The sequence below is a fragment of the Cryptomeria japonica genome, chromosome 3, assembly GCF_030272615.1.
Source record: "Cryptomeria japonica chromosome 3, Sugi_1.0, whole genome shotgun sequence".
NCBI classification, from domain to species: domain Eukaryota; kingdom Viridiplantae; phylum Streptophyta; class Pinopsida; order Cupressales; family Cupressaceae; genus Cryptomeria; species Cryptomeria japonica.
The window spans coordinates 899,125,418-899,145,840 of NC_081407.1; positions in this window are offsets into that span (position 1 = coordinate 899,125,418).

Below are 20,423 nucleotides of genomic sequence, written 5' to 3' on the forward strand. Positions count from 1 at the left end.
ATAACTTTTGTGACAAGCATGGTATAAGAAGACAATTTTCTGCTCCCTGGACAACTCAGCAAAATGGAGTTGTGGAAAGGAAGAACAAAACTATCTTGGATGATGCTAGAACAATGATGATGGAAGCTAGTCTACCTCATATCTACTAAAGAGAAGCAGTGAGTATGGCAGTTTATACATTCAACAGAGTACATATCAAAGGAGAAACCGGTAAGACACCTTATGAATTATGGTTTGGCAATACATCTACAATTAAGTATTTCAAAATTTTTGGTAGTAAATGTTATATCAGAAGAGATGATAATATTGGTAAGTTTGATCCTAGATGTGATGAAGGCATATTTCTTGGTTATTCTAATGAAAGCAAAGCATATAGGTGTTATAACAAGAGATTACAAAGAATTGTGGAGTGTGCTAATGTCAAAGTAGATAAGTTGAACAAAAGTCAATTCAGAGTTTATGAGAAGGAATCGGCAGTGGAAATGATTATATCTGAACCGGTAGCACCTTTATCGGAGCAAAGAGTTGAACCAGTTACTCCGGCAACATCAGAGAATTCTACAGTAACTGGAGAACAAGAAGAGGAACAGAAATTCAAAAGACCCCTAGGTATGTGAGATTGAATCATTCAGAAGATCAAATCATTTGGGATAAGAGAAATGGAGTGATGACAAGAAGAAGACTAGCAACTAATGAGGTATGTTTAATTTCACAAGTTGAACCGGTATCTGTAATTGAGGCATGTAAAGATGAACATTGGTTGAAAGCTATGGAAGAAGAATTAGATCGGATTGAAAAAAATAACACATGGACCTTGGTTCCCCGACCTAAAAATAAAAATGTTATTGGAACTAAATGGGTTCTTAGGAATAAATTGAATGAGGATGGTCAAGTTATAAGGAATAAGGATAGATTGGTTTGTAAAGGGTATTCTTAGAAGGAAAGAATTGATTATGGAGAGACTCTTGCACCTATAGCTAGGATTGAAGCTGTGAGATTATTTCTTGCCTATGTTGCTTATAAAAACTACAAGGTTTATCAGATGGGTGTAAAATGTGCATTTTTAAATGGGGATCTTGATGAGGAAGTTTATATTGAGCAACTTGATGGTTTTTCACTATCAGATGATACAGATATGGTTTGCAGGTTAAGGAAAGCTTTATATGGATTGAAACAAGCACCTAGAGATTGGTATGCAAGGTTGGATAAATATCTTTTGAAGCTTGGTTTTACTAAGGGCAGTGCTAACAGTAATTTATATTATAAAATCATTAATGATGATATACTGATTGTTGAAGTATTTGTTGATGACATTATTTTTGGAGGTGAAGATAAGTTATGCATAGAATTTTCTAAGAATATGGAGAAAGAATTTGAGATGTCTATGATTGGTGAGATGAAATTTTTTTTAGGTTTGCAGATTACTCAGACTGACAAAGGTATTTTTATTTGTCAAACTAAATATGCTAAGGAGTTGTTGAAGAAATTTGATATGGGAGACTCTAAACCGGTAAGTACTCCTATGGTTACAAGTGAGAAATTGACAAGAAAATATGTTTTTGCACCGGTAAATCCTACAAGATACAAATTTATGATTGGAGGTTTGCTTTATTTAACTCAGACTAGGCCTGACATTATGAATGTTATTTGTATTGTTTCAAGATTCAGAGTGGTCCTAGAGAAAATCATGAGATGGCAGTGAAAAGGATTTTTAGATACTTGCAAGGTACATCTGAATATGGTTTGTGGTACCCTAAGGATGATAACTTTACTTTATGTTCATATACAATTGCTGAATGGGTTGGAGATGATGATGACCGGAAAATTACTTCTGGTGGAGCTTTCTTTCTTGGAAAGAAGTTGGTTTTATGGATTAGAAAGAAACAGTCATGTACTTATTTATCTATTGTTGAAGTTGAGTATGTTGTTGCTTCTACTAACTATACACAAGTTTTATGGATGAAGAAAATGTTGAAGGATATAAAGGTAGATTGTGATGCACCAGTAGTTATTAACTGCGATAACTCTGATGCTATTGATATATCAAAGAACCCAATATTTCATTCTAAAACAAAGCACATATCTATCAAGTATAAATTTTTGAAGGAGAAGGTGCAAGCAAATGAAGTTAGATTGTTTATGTGAACACTAAAGAGCAGATTGCAGATATTTTCACTAAACCCTTATCCAAGAAATCATTTGAGTCTGCCCCTCCGATAGAGACTTGATTGATACGGTTTGGCATCAGTCTGGCATGCATTATCAGAGATACTATTCATTTTGGCACTGATGTAGGATGCTACTGCTCAAGGGGAGTAGTCAACTTTGTGATTCAGAGACTTACGTATTTGCTTTGATGTTTCTATTAGATTTCTGGCATTGATGTCAAAAGGGGAGTAATACTGATGTGAAAAAGAAAAAGAAAGAGGGGGAGTGATTCTTAGAGCTATATGTGGGAGTTTGTTTGTTGTCTTCCACAGGGGGAGACTTGTTTGGCATTTCTTGGTACTTAGATGTTTTTTTGCATCTAGTGTTGCCATCAATGCCCAAGGGGGAGATTGTTGGCCATTTGGTGGAATTGATTATGTGTTGCATTGATGTTTTGTCATTGATGTCAACACTAGATGTTTGGATGCTTTACCAACACCCTTCTGGTCCCGGTAGGTTGAGTGGTTTTTGGTTAAACTTGGACCTAGCATGATCTAGTAGGCTCAGGTATAGTCTGTTGATGGAATTGGCTTGTTAATGATACTTATACCTCATATTTGGTCAGTTGGTTTTGGTATGGAGATCGGATGCTATCCTGCTTGCTTAGAAGATTGGTTTCTGGTTCCGATGAGGGTTTCACCGGCAGAGCTTTTGATGGAGATCTTTGATTAATTGCATAAGTGGTGTTAGTGCTTCTTCTGATGGAGTTTTAGGATGTTGTTGGTGATCATGTTCGAGACTTGGTAGTTGGAGATCATTGTTGAAGTGTGTGGACCTATACTTGGTCTCGGTTGATCTAGGTTATGGATCGGCTTTAATGTAATGTATGGATAGGACCTATTGATATATTTTTGGGATGTCTTATGTGTTGATATTATTTGTTTGGTCTAAGGTTGACATGGTTTGTAATTATGTAATCAGTTTATTTTCTGGTGGCTGACCTGATTGTTTATGGTCGAGGGTTTGTATATATAGATGTAAGATCTCATTGTAGATCATCATGGTTAATGTAAGAGGTCATGGTCAAGGAATGTAATATGTGAATAATGTAATATCATTCAGGCAGAGGAGTTGGTTGATCATTGGAGATCGAATTGGGTTTATGTAAGAGGATTTAGTCCTCCGGTATTGAGCTTAATCAGAACTGTACTCAGGCATAGGAGATGCTATCTTTTGTAGTTCAACACTTCTCTGGATTGTAGTATGGATTTGTATGTAGTCAGTGAGGCTCCTTTTGTGATGAGAAATGCACTCTAGGCTATTGGCCTTCCTGCAAGTGCAGGCCCCTTCATTGCAATTCACATACTTACTGCAAAAGTATTATCTTACTGTGGGTAGGCTTCCCACCGTGGTTTTTCCCTTTACCGGGTTTTCCACGTACAAATCTTGGTGTTGTGTGGATGGCTTTTATTCAGTGATTATTGTTTATGTTTAATTGGTTTATCTATTGTTTCAATATTAAAATTTAAATTGCTAATGGTTCCTGTAATCTGTGACAACTGATTCACACCCCCCCCCTCTCAATTGTCTTTCAGTTATCTGAACTTTCTAATAATTTCAACCATACAAGAAGGATTTGCTAGGAGAATGATATGAAAGGAGGATGATGACAAAAAAAAGATGATAATTAGCACTATGACAAGGATGGAGAAAAGTCAAAAATTTGTTCTTAAGGTCACGCCAAATATGAAAAGATCAGATTAGGACTATGATGTATAGCCACAAATTGATAGCTTAAGAGGGATATGACCTGCAAGGAGATGATTTATTCCAAGCTAAGGTAATCCAAATCAAGGAACTAAAATGATCTCTTACTCAAAGATGATAAATCTAAGAAAAAGACCACCTAGTGATGCAAGATTGAAGGACAAAGACAACTTTTGATTTTGAAGGTTGATTTGACAAGGTTTGGATGTGACAAAAAGATGAAAAGAAGACTCTTATTGATGACTGAAAAATGGATCGAAGTCTTTGATGGACTGATTTTGACTGGTCAAAAACTCTATCAACCCATGATTAAATGATTAAAGGAATCGAAAATCTCTTAAATTTGGATAGGAACAAAAATGCAAGATCAAAGGACAAAAACGTAGCTAGATGCTACAAAAACACAATAGAACACTATCAAAATCCAGCTTCTTGAAGAAAAAATGCAACAACACATGGCAAAAATGAAACAAGACAAAAAGTGTGCAAAAGAAACAACAAATGTGCTAGGCCTGAACTCATTCACCAAAATGTTGATTTACTACCTCAAAAAACTATATCAAAGGAATTGGTTGGCAAATCCAAAACCTCTAAAGTATAAACACTCTAGACCCCTGATTGGAAAGATGACTAAATGCAGGCAAGATTACCAAGGTACCAATTCAATGAGATGAGATATTATTGATCTGATGTATTCTTTAAACCAGTAATAGTAGGATTGAAACGAACCTAGGCAATGTCAAATCTAAGGTTGAGACTAACATGTTGCAAGCCTGACCCAATGTTTGAACCAATTTCTATTGCCAGTCAAAAATATAGGAATAACCTATAGATACACAAGGGAAAGCTTCCTAAAATGTAGGAGAATCCTATAGAAATGCAAAAATCTACCTATTGAAACGTAGCATGATGTCTTGGATACACAAGAACTCCAATAAATGTAGGTCTAATATTTGTTTGTCTAAATCTGTCAAAATCTTAGAAGTGTGACCAGATTTGAATGTTTTTGTGATCAATGTGGTGAGAAAACACATCAAACAAGAGAATACACTTGTCTTTAACTATTTTGAGACTCTAAAACTATAAAAATGGTGAATAAAAAGAGGGCGCCCTAAAATGGAGCCAAAGGAAAATTGGCTATCTGAGTCTCACAATATATCAAGGCATTCATAAGCATGTACAACTTGAAGTCAAAAAGGATGTCACTTGACAAGGCCCCAACAATAAAATACCTATCCAAAGTCAATAGCTAGAGGTTTGGTGGCAAGGTCCCGGTAGCATAAGCTTAACTGACAATTGGCTCACTTTTCCTTTTACCTCAAAAAATTTAGAAGAAACCTTATAATATGAGTGATTTCTATCTTGCAATGGGAGGTACATGTGGAGTGTCTTTAGGGGTACAATATGCATCCCTTGCAATAATCAAGTTATGTCGATAGACAAGCCTCTAAGCACAAAATGGTTCGTAGTAAGGGCTCCAAGAACAATGGCATGTGGCTAGAATATGGAGACCCAATATATGTCGATCAAATTTCATGATCAGACCTAGATCATCACCACTAAGTGTCTTGCATCACCAAAGAACACTAGCACATGCTTGCCCATGACCTTGTTGGCTATATGTTGGATTTGGCTAAGTGGTATCATTGATGTCAACACTGTATCCCGGTTGGAGACTATCCTGGTTGGATCTATCCAGGTTAGTCTTGGTGATCATTTTGGTTTTGGCTATGATTCTCATCTGGTATGATCAAATCTCTCGAATCAAATTTGGATGTTTATTCTAATGGTTACATGCTTGCTATATTCTAGTGGTTTCATGATTTGGTTGTCGCTTTTGGTATTTCCGGTTACTGGTTGGTTTATGCCTTTACCGGTTATCTTTTGGCTTTACCGGCTTCTAGCATTCCTAGTTAGCTTTACCCGTATGTTGTTTTGGTGACTTGGTCAGTGGATTTTGGGTCTGGCTTATGGAATTCATTTCTTTCATGTTGTTGGTTCTTCTTGATCATATCTCGAGTGTTTGGTGACTTTGCATTGGATGGTGTGATATTATGATGGTCCTATTTGGATCCGGTTAAACTTTCACTGAGGGTTTCTACCGACAAGTGAAGCGTGTTGGATTTTGGTCTTAGCGAAATTCCCGGAGGATATAATTGTTTGGTTACTTGATTTAGGTCCATGCTATGTCATGTAAATCATAACATTGGTTTGGTGATATCATGTGATGTAATTCTTGTAATTATGGGTTTATGGGTTTAGGGTTTAGCCGACCTTGTCAATAAGGTTGATAATCTGTATTTATAGGTGACTTTTTCATGTAATTTGGATATGGATAGATCGATGGTTATGGTTGGTTCAGTCTGCATTATCAAAGAAAGGATTATGTGTGAATAAAATCATATCATTCAGGTGAAGGTTGGAAAGGTTTTGTATTGTAGAGAAAACATCGGTGCTTAACCAGAACTGTATCAAGCATTTGTAGATGCTACTTTCACAGTTCATTATTTTCCGGATTGTAGTCTGATGATTTTGTAAGTCAGTGAGATTTCCCTTTGTGATGAGCAATGCACTCTAGGTTGTTGGCCTTTCTACATGTGTTGACCCCTTTGTAATTATTCATAATACTACTGCAGAGTATTCATTTGATTGTGGGTAGGGTTTCCCACCATGGTTTTTCCCTTTTCGGGTTTTCCACGTCAAATATTGGTGTTATGTGTGTTGTGCTTTCATGTTATATTCTTCATTGGGTTGTGCTTCGGTTTAAGGTTTATAATTGAAGTAACTGTTGTTATTGTTAGTAAACTAATTCACCCCCCCCAATTAGTTTACTATCGGTATCAGTGCATTCCAACAATTGGTATCACAATGAGGTCCTCTCTGCATAAGCTTAACCGCTTGAGGAGATCCGATGGTAACTGCATCTAGTTCCGCATTCAATCCTTACCGGAAGGAGAGTCCTAGATTTGATTGTACAAATTACAAGATATGGAAGGAGTGAATGAAGATTCATCTAAGATGTCTTGGATTTGAAGTTTCAGAGATAGTGGAGAAAGGGTATATACCTCATGATCCTAATTCTAGAACACCGGCACCTGCTGATGAACAGAAGAGAGATGAAAATGATGTAAAAGAAAAAAGAAGCATTGTTAAGCGCCCTATCTGATGAAAAGCTATTGAATGTCATAGAGATAGAGAATGCTAAGCCGATCTAGACAAAGCTTGAAACTCTTTATGAAGGTGACCAGGCTGTTAAGATTGCTAAGCTTGAAGGTTTTCAGGTAAGATATGAAACTTTAAAGATGGAAGAAGATGAGAAGATAAGTTCTTTCATGGATAGAGTAAATGAGATTGTCATGGGTATCAAATGTTGTGGCAGATTTGTCAGTGAAGATGAGATAGTGTCAAAAGTTCTAAGAGTTCTCCCTTCGGCTTACAAAATGAAGGCTACTGCTATCAATGAACTTCGGACAATGTCAAGTACCTCTATGACCAAAGATACACTACTTGGGAAATTGATTGCTTTTGAACTTGACGAACTTGGAGATCAGAGTGCTGCTAAAACTGAGGCTGCATTTAGAGCATTTGCATCCAGTAAACAGAAGATAGATTGGAAATAGATGTATACTAAGGATATGGAGGAAATTGAGAAAGAAGAAAGAAAGCTTGAAGAGATAGAAGCCCTGATTGCTAGAAGAATTCCTAAAGGACAAGCTGAAAGTAAGTATGAAGGAAAAGTCCCTTTTAAATGTTTTTCATGCAATAAGACTGGTCATTTTGCATCTAGATGTCCTGAAAGAACTGCTAGGAATCATGAAATATTTGTGAGGAATTATAAGCGTAACCCTGAATATCAGAGAAGACCTAGATTCAGAAGGAATAAGGATAAATCATTTTATTATGTTGGTGATGATGATGGTATGATGATGATGATGATGATGATGATGATGATGATGATGACGATGAGGATGATGATGATGATGATGATGAACCTATGAGTGGATCCGGTAATGGTGCCTCATCCGGCAAAGATTGGGTCTTTATTGCTATCAACGATGATTCTCCAGAATCTGTCATTGAACCAACACATACTGAAGAAAAGGCCTTGACTGCTAAAATTGAAGAGAAGGATGAATGGGTTATAGACAGTGGATGCTCGCATCACATGACCGGTGACAAAAGAAAGTTCTTATCATTGCAATAATTTGATGGTGGATTGGTCAAATTTGGAAACAACAAGGCATGTACTAGGATCAAAGGCAAAGGAACAATATTATTAGATGGTAAGATTAATACTGGTAATGTTTATTATGTTGAAGGCTTAAAGCATAATATTTTCAGTGTAGGTCAGATGGTGGATAGAGAATTTCATTTGCAATTCAAGGATGGAAAATGTAAGATCATTAATAAATTTGGATTTGAAATTGCTTCCGGAACTCAGACTAATGGAAATATCTTTCATTTGAACTCCGGTGAGAAAGCTTGCTTGATAGCTCAGATTGATGAAAGTTGGTTATGGCATAAGAGGATGTGTCATGTTAATTTTGATTGCATAGTAAATATCAGTTCAATACCGGTTGTTAGAGATTTGCCCAAGATTATTAAACCTCATAATCTGGTATGTAGAGAATGTCAAATGGGTAAGCAAGTTAGAACTTCTTTGAGAAGTGTACATGATAAATCTAATGAAATTCTTGATCTTATTCATACTGATTTGTGTGGACCGGCAAGGACTAAAAGCTTTCAAGGTGATAGTTATTTTATGTTACTTATTGATGACTATTCTAGAATGATGTGGGTAGCATTTTTGAAAGAAAAATCTGAAGCTTTTGAGAAATTCAAAATATTTAAAGCTATGGTTGAAACTAAGACATGACTGAAGATAAAGTGCTTAAGATCAAATCATGGGGGTGAGTTCACATCCGACGAGTTAAACAACTTTTGTGAAAAGAATGGTATTAGGAGACAACTTTTTGCACCTAGGACCCCACAACAGAACGGATTGGTGGAAAGGAAGAACAAACAATTTTGGATGTTGCAAGGACTATGATGACTGAAGCTAAATAACCTGATGTCTATTTGAGGTGGGTTGTCAATATCGTTGTATACACTTTCAACAGAGTACACATAAAAGGTGATATCGGTAACACTCCTTATGAACTATGGTTTGGTCATACTCCTACTTTTAGATATTTCAGAATTTTTGGAAGCAAATGTTACATTAGAAGAGATGATGCATTAGGAAAGTTTGATCTTAGAAGTGATGAAAGGATATTTTTGGGTTATTCTACTAAAAGAAAAGCATATAGATGTTATAACAAAAAATTGAATAGGATAATGGAAAGCATAAATGTCAAGGTGGATGAGCATGGCAGTAATCAGATCGAAGCATATGATTTCGACCAGAAGATGAATTTATCATACCTGAATTGGTAATGCAAGAATCAGTTCAGAACAGTGAACCTGTGACACCGGTAGCATCACAAAATTCAACAGTGACAGAGGAACAGCAGAATGAGTCAGCAAATCAAGAAAATTCAAAGACTCCCAGGTATGTAAAGCTAAATCATTCTAAAGATCAGATCTTTGGGGATTATTGCAAGGTGTGCGCCCTTGGTATCCTTGTGTTGTGCACCGCAGTGCTTGGGTTTGTGGCATGGTGTGCATTCTTTCTTGGGAAGAAGTTGCTTTCATGGCTTCATAAGAAACAATCATGCACTTCATTGTCTACAATTGAAGCAGAATATGTTGCAGTTGCTACTGACTGTACTTAGATTTTATGGATGAAACAGATGTTAAAGGATATAAGGGTAAGTTATGATGAGCCTATTGTTATTCACTGTGATAATATTTCTGTTATTGATATGTCAAAGAATCCGGTATTTCATTCCAAATCAACACACATTTCTATAAGATATAATTTCTTGAAGGAAAAGGTTGAAGCAAAGGAAGTTAGATTGGTTTATGTGCCTACTAAGGAACAAATTACAGATATTCTAATGAAACCATTGCCTAAAGATACTTTTGAATATCTCAGACATTAGTTGGGGGTTACCAACCCTCCAAAAGAGACTTAGAGATACAGAGATGCATCAATTCGATGAGCTTATCAGACGTACTTTTTTTTATTCTGGTTGATGAAGATGGTGCTACTACTTAGGGGGAGTAGTTAGTTGTTTGGTTCAATACTCTTGGTTTAGTATCTGTCCTTTGTCATTGATGTCAAAGGGGGAGAAGGTATTCGTGTGAAAACTGCTAGATCTTTTGATGGTTTTGGAGTTTGTTGGCATTCCTTGGCACTTGGATGTTTTTCACATTCAGTGTTGCTATCAATGCCAAAGGGGGATATTGTTGGCTATATGTTGGATTTGGTTAAGTGTTGTCATTGATGTCAACACTGTATATTGGTTGGAGACTATCCTAGTTGGATCTATCCCAGTAAGTCTTGGTGATCATTTTGGTTTTGGCTATTATTCTGATCCGGTATGATCAGATCTCTAGAATCAGTTTTGGATGCTTATTCTGATGGTTACATGCTTGCTATATTCTAGTGGTTTCATGATTTGGTTATCACTTTTGGTATTTCCGGTTACCAATTGGTTTATGCCTTTACCGGCTAGCTTTTGGCTTTATCGGCTTCTGGTGTTCCCGGTTAGCTTTACCAATGTGTTGTTTTGGTGACTTGGTCAGTGGATTTTGGGTTCGACTTGTAGAATCGGTTTCCTTCATGTTGTTGGTGCTTCTTGATCATATCCCAAGTGTTTGGTGACTTTGCATTGGATGGTGTGCTATTATGATGGTCCTATTTAGATCCGATTAAACTTCCACTAAGGGTTTCTATCGACAAGTGAAGCGTGTTGGATTTTGGTCTTAGCAGAATCCCCGATGGATATAATTGTTTGGTTAATTGATTTAGGTCCATGCTATGTAATGTAAATCATAATATTGGTCTAGTGATATCATGTGATGTAATTCTTGTAATTATGGGTTTATGGGTTTAGGGTTTAGCCGACCTTGTCAATAAGGTGGATGATCTATATTTATAGGTGACTTATTCATGTAATTTGGATATGGATAGATCGATGGTTATGGTTGGTTAAGTATGCATTATAAAAGAAAGGATTATGTGTGAATAAAGTCATATCATTCAGGTGAAGGTTGGAAAGGTTTTGTATTGTAGAGAAGACATCAATGCTTAACCAGAACTGTATCAGGCATTTGTAGATGCTACTTTCACAGTTCATTGTTTTTCGGATTGTAGTTTGATGATTTTGTAAGTCGGTGAGACTTACCTTTGTGATGATCAGTGTGCTCTAGGTTGTTGGCCTTTCTACATGTGCAAACCCCTTTGTAATTGTTCACAATACTACTGCAAAGTATTCATCTGACTGTGGGTAGGGTTTCCCACCGTGGTTTTTCCCTTTCCAGGTTTTCTACTTCAAATATTGGTGTTATGTGTGTTGTGCTTTCATTTTATATTCTTCATTGGGTTGTGCTCTGGTTTAAGGTTTATAATTGAATTAACTAACGTTATTGTTAGTAAACTGATTCACCCCCCCCTCTCAGTTTACTGTCGATATCAGTGCATTCCAATAGACCTAACAGGATTGGACTCGAGCTTTTGTTGTCATCCCTTTATATAGTCGTTGGATTTACATGCTTGAGGCCAAACCCTAAGGTGATGAAATCTCTAGGTAGGCCTCCTACTAAAAGAGAAAAGTTGCACGAAGGCGAGGGAAGAGGATACGCATGTAATAGTTCGTGTCCACCCACAAATTTGTAAGCACGCCAAACACAAAAGACATTTGTCCATTCACCGTAGGAAAATGAAATGTGATCTACATTAATGTAAACACAAAATGCAAAAAGGAAAGAACATTAATTTGAACTAACAAATAATTACTTTGCCTTTCAAGGTTTTTGAAAATAAAATTGTAGAATCTGAAACACAATATAAATGAAAAAAAAATCCAACAAGAACATAAGAGAACCTGACAAAAATGCAATAGAAATCTGACAGAAACACAACAGGAAATCCTCAAAAATGCAGTCAAAGCCAACGAATATGCAGCGAGAATCTAGAAATCTAGAAAACTAGAACCTACAAAAATGCAAATAGAACACACTATAATGCAGCATAAACTTGAGAGAAACACAACAATACTGAACAAAAACGTAGGAGGAAATTAAATACCATAAAATTAAAATCCTACAAACTAAACAAAAACACGACTTCACCATGTTACGAACACCACAAAAATGTTAAAAGAAGCTGCCAAAATGCAGACAGAAGATCTAAAACCCTGGAACTTGCAAACAAAAATGCAATAATACCTTGCAAAAACGTAACATGAAACTGACAAAAACACAACAGGATTAAACAAAAACATAGCAAAATAAAAAGTACAACCCATAAATTCTAAAAAACTAAACCACAACAATATCCTGCAAAATTGTAGTGAGATCTAACAGAAATGCGGCCATATCCTGTAAAAATGTTGAAATGAAAAACTCTCCCAAGTTTGACCTGCAACTTTTGAAAATGCTTCACAACTCAAAGAAAATGATTAGTATCAACAGACAAGAATCCCACAAGACATGCCAAAATGTGTATGTTGAATTTGTACCTATTTGTAAACCCTAATAAGATCCAACCACTAACCTTGGATCTACAAATTCATTCAACAAACAACCAATAAAAAACTACAAATGCATGCAAATAATCATGAAGTAAACAAAGTATATCATCCCATGCAAGAGAGGCTTTTCTCCATTGTTCCATCCTCCATGATCTTGTATTGATGATGATTCCTCTCATAATTGTATGCAGTTACACTAGAGCTCAAAGGAATGGGTGTGGTTGTGATTATGTGAGGCTATGATTGTGATGACATATTCTCTAGAATGATTTGGCATAATATGGGTATGCTCAAGCTATATGTGATGAAGAATGAAAGGAGGAAGCCTCTTTTATAGAGATCATCCTAAAAATGGAAGGTATAGATTAAGAGGTTAAATTGTGAATGGTTAGGATCTCATAAATGTGTAGACACCTAAATTTGATTAATTTAATTAATTGAATTTAGTTATCCCAAACGTTTTTAATTATATAATTATGCATTATTTAATTAATTAGTGTTCCCTCTTTCTAGCTAATTAATTTCATTAATGACGCCATATTCCCCTTTAAATTAATTATTTGATAATCATAAATCAATTAATTAATTAAATGTGCCCCCTTTCTTCTATTAAATACATCAAATGCATAAATTGATTATTTAATTCATTTTGACTTTTTCCTCTTAATTCCCTCATAGAATTAATTCGTTCATTTAATTAATTTTGTTTCCTCACATGTCACCTAACTTTAATCCTCCTCTAACCCTCATCTAATTCTTCCTCTGGCCTAACCCACCAAGATAACCATAGGTTTTAGTAAACATTCCAAAAAATCTTAAATATCCTCACATTTGGAGAAATATCTTGATATTTGGAAATATCTTCATATTTGGAGATGAGTCCCCTTTTAATTAATTATTTGATAATCATAAATCATTTAATTTAATTCACATAGTTTGACTTTCTAATTCATCTTTTGTCTCTTTCCTCCTTTTTCCCATTTGGAATTAATTAAAACTAAATAAATTAATTCTATTTCCTCACATCTCCTAACCTTAACCTTCATCTAATCCTTCCTCTAAACCTCACCCATTTGGCTAACCATAGGTTTTCGTCAACATTCTAAAATATCTTAAATATCCTAATATTTGAGGAAATCTTTTACAATTTAGGAAGATATCTCAAATATCCTAATATTTGGGAATATCTTCATTTTTTTAATGGAAGCTTCTTATTTTGGTGTCTCTCTTCCAAATAGGCATGTATCCTCAATGACACTTGTCATTCTTTTATCCCAATTATCTTGATATTTGAAAATATCTTCATATTTGGAATGGAAGCTTCTTATTTTGGTGTCTCTCTTCCAAATAGGCATGTGTCCTCAAGGACACTTGTCATTCTTTTATCCTAATTGTCTTGATATTTGAAAATATCTTCATATTTGGAATGGAAGCTTTTTATTTGGGTGTCTCTCTCCCAAATAGGCATGAGTCCTCAAGGACACTTGTCTTTCTTTTCCATGACACTTGCCTTCTCAAGAACAAGTGTCTCATTTAGTCAACCTTATCCTCTTTTCCTCACCATATGTGTGCACATTCCCAAATATATTAAGTTTCTTAATATTTGGGGAAGTATCCTCATTATCTTGATATTTGGAAATATCTTCATATTTGGAATGGAACCTTCTTATTTGGTTATCTCTCTCAAATAGCATGTGTCCTCAAGGACACTTGTCATCCATTTCCATGACACTTGCCCTTCTCAACGACAATTGCCATTTCCATCCATGACACTTGCCCTTCTCAAGGATCAGTGTCTCATTTTCATGCCTCCTCTTCTCCTAACTTGGCTTATTCAATCTCCTCATTTTCCTTCATAATCCATCAACTTTCATTTTCATACTATTGTAATGTCGAATTAACTACTAGCATCACTTTCATTTGCAACCTCATATCACATCCATTTGCATCCGTTTTAGTTTAGTTTGCATACTCATCATCATGGAGTGCATTCAAGCACCTTTGGAATCATAGATCGAGCACACATTAAATCAAAGGACTATCAAATCGAAGGATAAATCTAGAATTTGCATTTTAATTGCTATTATGTTGTTTATCTATTTTTCCTTCTCAGTCGTCCTAATCTTGAGTGTTTGAATGGATTTTGTGTTTGTTTAGATTGGTAGGTTGTATTTCAACCATTTTATTTGCACACATTTTCACTTACATGATATGAAAGAAAATTAACAAGATTAGAGGGTAAGTAAAGATAAAGAGATGATATTGAGTGATGTGTGAGAGTTGTTGGGAGTGTCAATTTTTTTCGCCATACGTGCCCCTTTTTGTTCCTTAAAGTCCCTGGGTTTGGGGTTTTACAGTCAGGACAGGAGGGTTTAAGTTTTGCCTTAGATAACCCTCGGCTCTGTTATATTTCGTCACTGACTAGTTGCAGCAGGTCGCAGGCCCTTAAGTTATTGACGGGAGGGTTTGTGTCGTCAGATTACCGGCCCCATCTCCTAGACTCGAATTCTTCAATTGGTTCCCTCATCGGGTATTTTAAATTTTTCAAGAGGTCCTTTATTGCAACCTAAGTCATAAAATCCAAGTCCCCTAATGATCCTAGAAGCCATAGCCCCATTACCCTTCATTAGTGACCACGTGCTTTAAAAAGTCACTTAAGTGTTGCCTTCATGCGCTCTAGCACTGCGGGATAGTGGGGTCGCAGTTTGGAGCCTTTAAATTCTTACCCCGCGGGCCTCATCTTGCAGTTGTTTTGGCACCGCGGGATAGAGGGATTTCAAAATGTAGAGGGTATTTCTTGTCTCGTATCCCTCTTTGGTCACAAGCTTTCAAGCTAGTATATCAAGATTAGTTACAATGTAAGGATAGTCTTAACCTGAGAGCCATATAAGGAGCAAAAAATATGTCGTGAGCTAGCGGGATGTCACAAATGCTAAAGGAACATATGAGCCTCATGGCTTGTTGGAAGAGAATGACCAACAAAAGGTCGATGTTCTTTGCGAGATGTCGAGCGCCTTGGAAATACAAAGAAGGCTTACCCTACAGGGGTAGAGTGGGCCAGAGATTTGACTATGGGTTAGCGGGGGCTAAAGTTAATCCTTTACCCTATCACCCCGCATGCTATAAAAATGGAGTGTAGAATGTCACGGGCTAGTGGGTATAAAGGAGAAAATATTACTCACTATCCCGCACAGCTCAAGGAGAGAAATATTTTATCGAAGGAGCCTAGCAAGACGAATAAGAGAAGGGATCTCTTGTGGGATAGTGGAAAATACTTGGAGGACAAGGAAAAGCCTATCCCACGTGATAGAAGGATCATGCAAAGCATAAAGCGGGATGGCGGGATGAAGACCCCGCTACCCCATGAAATAATGATAGGAGAATAATTAAACTATGAGCTAGCAGCAGCATAGGAGAAAGTAATCCCTACCACCCCGAAGGAGAGAAGGCGGGAATGAAGTAAAAAGAGTGACCCAGTCTTAATGAATATGCGTAATAGGAAGATGAATCTTGCGGGATAGCGGGAAATAGTTGAGGAATAAGGATGAGGTTACCCTACAGGGGTAGAAGCAATTAGTAAGAAGAAATGCTTACTGATTGCTTCTACCCCTGCAGGGTAACCTCATCCTGATTGCGTCTTCCCCACCATCCCACGAGAAAAATACAAAGAGGAAAATCATCATGCAGGGTAACAAAGAAATAAAAGCGGGAGGGCATCCTTATCACGCAATTGGAGAAGCGATAGAAAAGGGACCCCGTGAGGTAGCAACAACATGAAGGGATAATGAATCCCCGCTATCCCAAAACATGAAGAATACAGGATGAAAACCTTGCAAGATAGAAAATAACAAAGGAATGGGATGACCCTGCTATCCCGCAAGGGGGATGAACTTATGAGAAGACGGCAAAATTTTATCAAAATTGAAACTTTGGAGATCAGTGTATATCAAGGGTGGCAGAAAATAAATTAAGGAACACCATGACAGTGGTCAAAGATGTTAAAACATGATCTCAGTCGTGTGTTTCTAGATCAATAGTGGAGTTTGAATTTTGGGACACCAACCTGCCGAAGCATGCACGTATGGAATAATGGAAACCCTTTTGTAAGCAATAAAAAGCAGAGTTTGAAGCATTATTGTTCATCTTCTATTCAAGAACTGATCCCAGAGCGATTTTCGAGCATCCAAAGGTGACCTAGAGCATCTTCCAAGCCAAAATTGTGATCAAAAGCATGCAGAAAACTAGTAAGTTAGCCTAAAATTCTCTCTATGTTTTTGATAGGGAGGTAGCAAGTGTTTATGGGGGGTTTCATGAGCAAGTTGTAATTTTTGCCTAGGTGTCTGGGTAGAATTTGTTGTTTGAATTTCAAAGTTTCTACTAGTTTTAAGTGGAAAAATGGCTTCTCCCTTAAAGGATTATGCTACCCCTACCACCGAGAAGACTCCCGAAGCAGGAGCAAGCTCCACTAAACCTAAGATTGCCCATGTTGTCCCGCTTTTTGTTATCTCATCTGCCCATGTAATTTCAGATAAACTAGCAGTTGAGTCAAGCCCATCGGTCCCTGCAAATACCCCACAAGCTTCCCCAAGCACTGAATCAAATTTACCTTCTCAAAAGGAACCTGCAAAGACAAAAAGGAAGAGGGCTCCCAAGAGTTTTGTAATTTCCTCTAACACCGAGCAATCGGACAAACAAAGCTCGGCTCCCAAAGCGAGGAAGCTAACACCAAAAAGAAGAAAGGCTCCCCCAAAGAAATCATTCGCACAATCATCTGCCCAAAACCCTCAATCTGTTGAGAACCCTCAGGGTGAAGCCTCAAACCTGCAAGAATAAGCCCCGAAGCCCAAGAGGAAAAGGGCTCCAGTTAAAAGGGCCACTGCCACAGTATCAGAGCAAGCCCATACTGCAGAGCAACCCACCCTTGTTGCTGAAAATCCACCTCCTACTCAACAGGAACATCCTACAAAAGCCCCATCCTCATCAGCCCCAACAAATAATGCTAAAGAAAAATCTAAGTAGAGGAAACATTGGAGGAGATGGAGAAGAAAAAGAAGAGAGAAACCAGAGGCCTGCATTAGGACCTACTGGAATTTTTCAAGGGCTCAAACATGCATGAGACATTCAAAATAGCCTTTAGGGATCATAACGTCAACTGCAGGGATGCTCACACCACAGACAGGGGGTGGGATATATTTTTCTATTTCTATGGGAATCGAGACAAAGCAATTCTAGTTTCAAACCTCTGGAACCTAAATTTGGGAAAGCTTGTTGTCCCAAATGTGTTTGTAGAGCTCATCTTGATCAGAGAGCTTGCAAAACATTATCATCCACTAAGTATGACTTTGAGCACGGTCAATGGTTATGTTTTACTTGATATCACAAAGGAGTCAATAATTCAATGTTTTGATCTGGACAAGAGTGCTCTTAAGAACATTGATAAGAGGAGATTGCAAGAAAAATATGCCTTAAGGAGAAAGGTCATCAAAGAGCAGATATTGCCTCCTTTCTTGAGGAGAATATACAAAGGAAGATAGAGCTACCTCATGGACTCAGAAAAGGAGCCCTTCGACTTGACACTCTTTGAAGATTATTTTGTGAAAACCTATTATGCCCTTTCCCAAGTCCTAGGTGAGGATTGTGGGTTGACTCAAATTCCAGTTGAATATATGATGATGGTGATTAAGATACAGTATTGTGAGACCAATGAATTATATGATTTTGCCACAATTCTCCAAGAGAAGTTGCATGAAAGTTTAATAGAGGCCAAAAATGAAAAAGAAGATCTGAATTTCAAGCATTATTATTTGATTTGTCATATGATTCTTTTTTAGAACAAAGAAAAATGGGATGAGGCCTTGCAAGTGAAGAAGTTTAATCCCAAAAAAGGACAGAAATGGCCAGTCCAAAGATGGACTCAAATATGGGATAAGGGATCCAGATACTCAAACTACAAAGTTTTCTTTGACCATTTTGTTGTAAAGGTCTTAGGAATGTGGGGTAAATTTGCCAAGGCTCCCAATGCACATAATAAAGTTTCTGATAATAAAGAGTGCAAGGGATGACAATGTTGAGTATCCTGAGGGGGCATTTTCCCATAATTTTGGTGATTTCTTCTTTTATTCAAACTGTACAATAATTAGGGTATATGGGTGTCCTCAGCCACCCCATATTTCGCCAATCATAATCTCATCAAGGCTTGCCTTCATAGAATTCATGCGGCAAATAATGTGGATCGAAAAAGAGATAATTAGGACTAAAAAGAAGGGACAACACCTTCCTAGAATGACTGTATATGATGAGTTCAATGTGGGGAGTAAAACTTTTGAGAAAGAGCAGCATTTTTTGGTAAACAATTACCGGATCAAGGTGAGCCAAGAAAGAAATTTTGACCCTGAAGGCTACATCAACAAATTGAGAAATCAAAAACTCAAGGTAAGAGGTTATTCCCACCATTACGATGAGCGAGAGGATTTAATAAGGAATGTCAATCCTTCTGATGTTGTGTAGAGGAGAAGGAAGTGGGACTATCTCCAAAGGCTAGAAAGGGAGAGAAGGGAGGATCCCAATTTTAAAGGATTTTGCTCCAACATCTAAAATGATCTTGCAAGGATTTTGCACAAGATGAGACCTTTTGAAGACATTATCACCTCTGAGCAAAAAAAGAAAAGAGACAGGGCAGCCCAGTGAAATACTTGAAGAAAGGCCTACATATGAGCCTCTTGTTGTCTCCAAATCAAGGGGAAAGGCAATTTTGACTGAGGGATCCTCACAAGATGCCCCCACACAACCTCCTTCACAAGAAGAGCATCCTGCAGTAGGCATAACAATCAAAATTGAGAAAGAAAAGGCTAAAATCTCATATTTCGCATAGGTAATTGATACTGAGATGGATTCAAATGTGCAACCACCTTCTCCACCCAAAGAAATATTCAAGGATGACGAGGCTGGAGAGGTTCTCATGGATCTAGATTAAGCAGTTCTCCCAAATGACATCCCGGAGGAAGAGGCCAATGATGAGAGAATAATTGCATCAATGCAATTCATGGCGGATGACAATTTTGTGAATTCTCCAAAATTCAATTTTTTTTGGATGAGGGAGAAATTGAAGAATTTGTCTAAGGAGGAAATTCAAAATTTTGATTACGAATAGTATCAGGTGCACCCCACAGGAAGCAAGGGAACTTGTGAAGAACAATGACATGATGCTTATCCCAGGGTGGGACTTGGAGAAATTTTTTATATTAGATCAAGTAACGCGGCAAAAGGACCCCATTTATGCACAGGAATTTGGTGAGCGGTCAAAATTCAGTCCAAGTGTAAAGGCTTTTGCACTATGGACTAAGGCCCCAAATACTGACAAGCCTGTCGTTTTGCATGGGGTTGAGCATAAAGTAGGAGATCTCATTGTTAGGACTTTAGCAGATACAACAACAGTTGAAGCTGCAACAATAACAATGCATGTTTCACAATTTGCAAGAGAAGTGGCTGAAGACCTAGAGAAGAAGCACGAAAGACTCAAAAGGATGCATGTGGTTCTGCAAGAAGATCATAATAAATTATACATTGAGAATGTCAAATTGAAGGAGGTAGCTACTGGAGAGGCCACCAAATTGACAAAGTAGCAGTCGAAAGAGGTACAAAAAATGCAAGAAGAATTACAAAAGGTCAAAGAGGAATCAGAAAATAAATATTTGGAAATAAAGAGGGCTACCATTTTGCAAGTAGCAAACAAAGTACTTTCCAAGTTAGATGAAGTATATTCTTCTTATTCTTACATCTTCCAGCTCAAAGCCCAATTGGGTGAAATTCTTTCATTCTTCCACCCTTTAAGGGTCACATGGTTTCCCAAGGCCCCTATGCTTAAAGAAA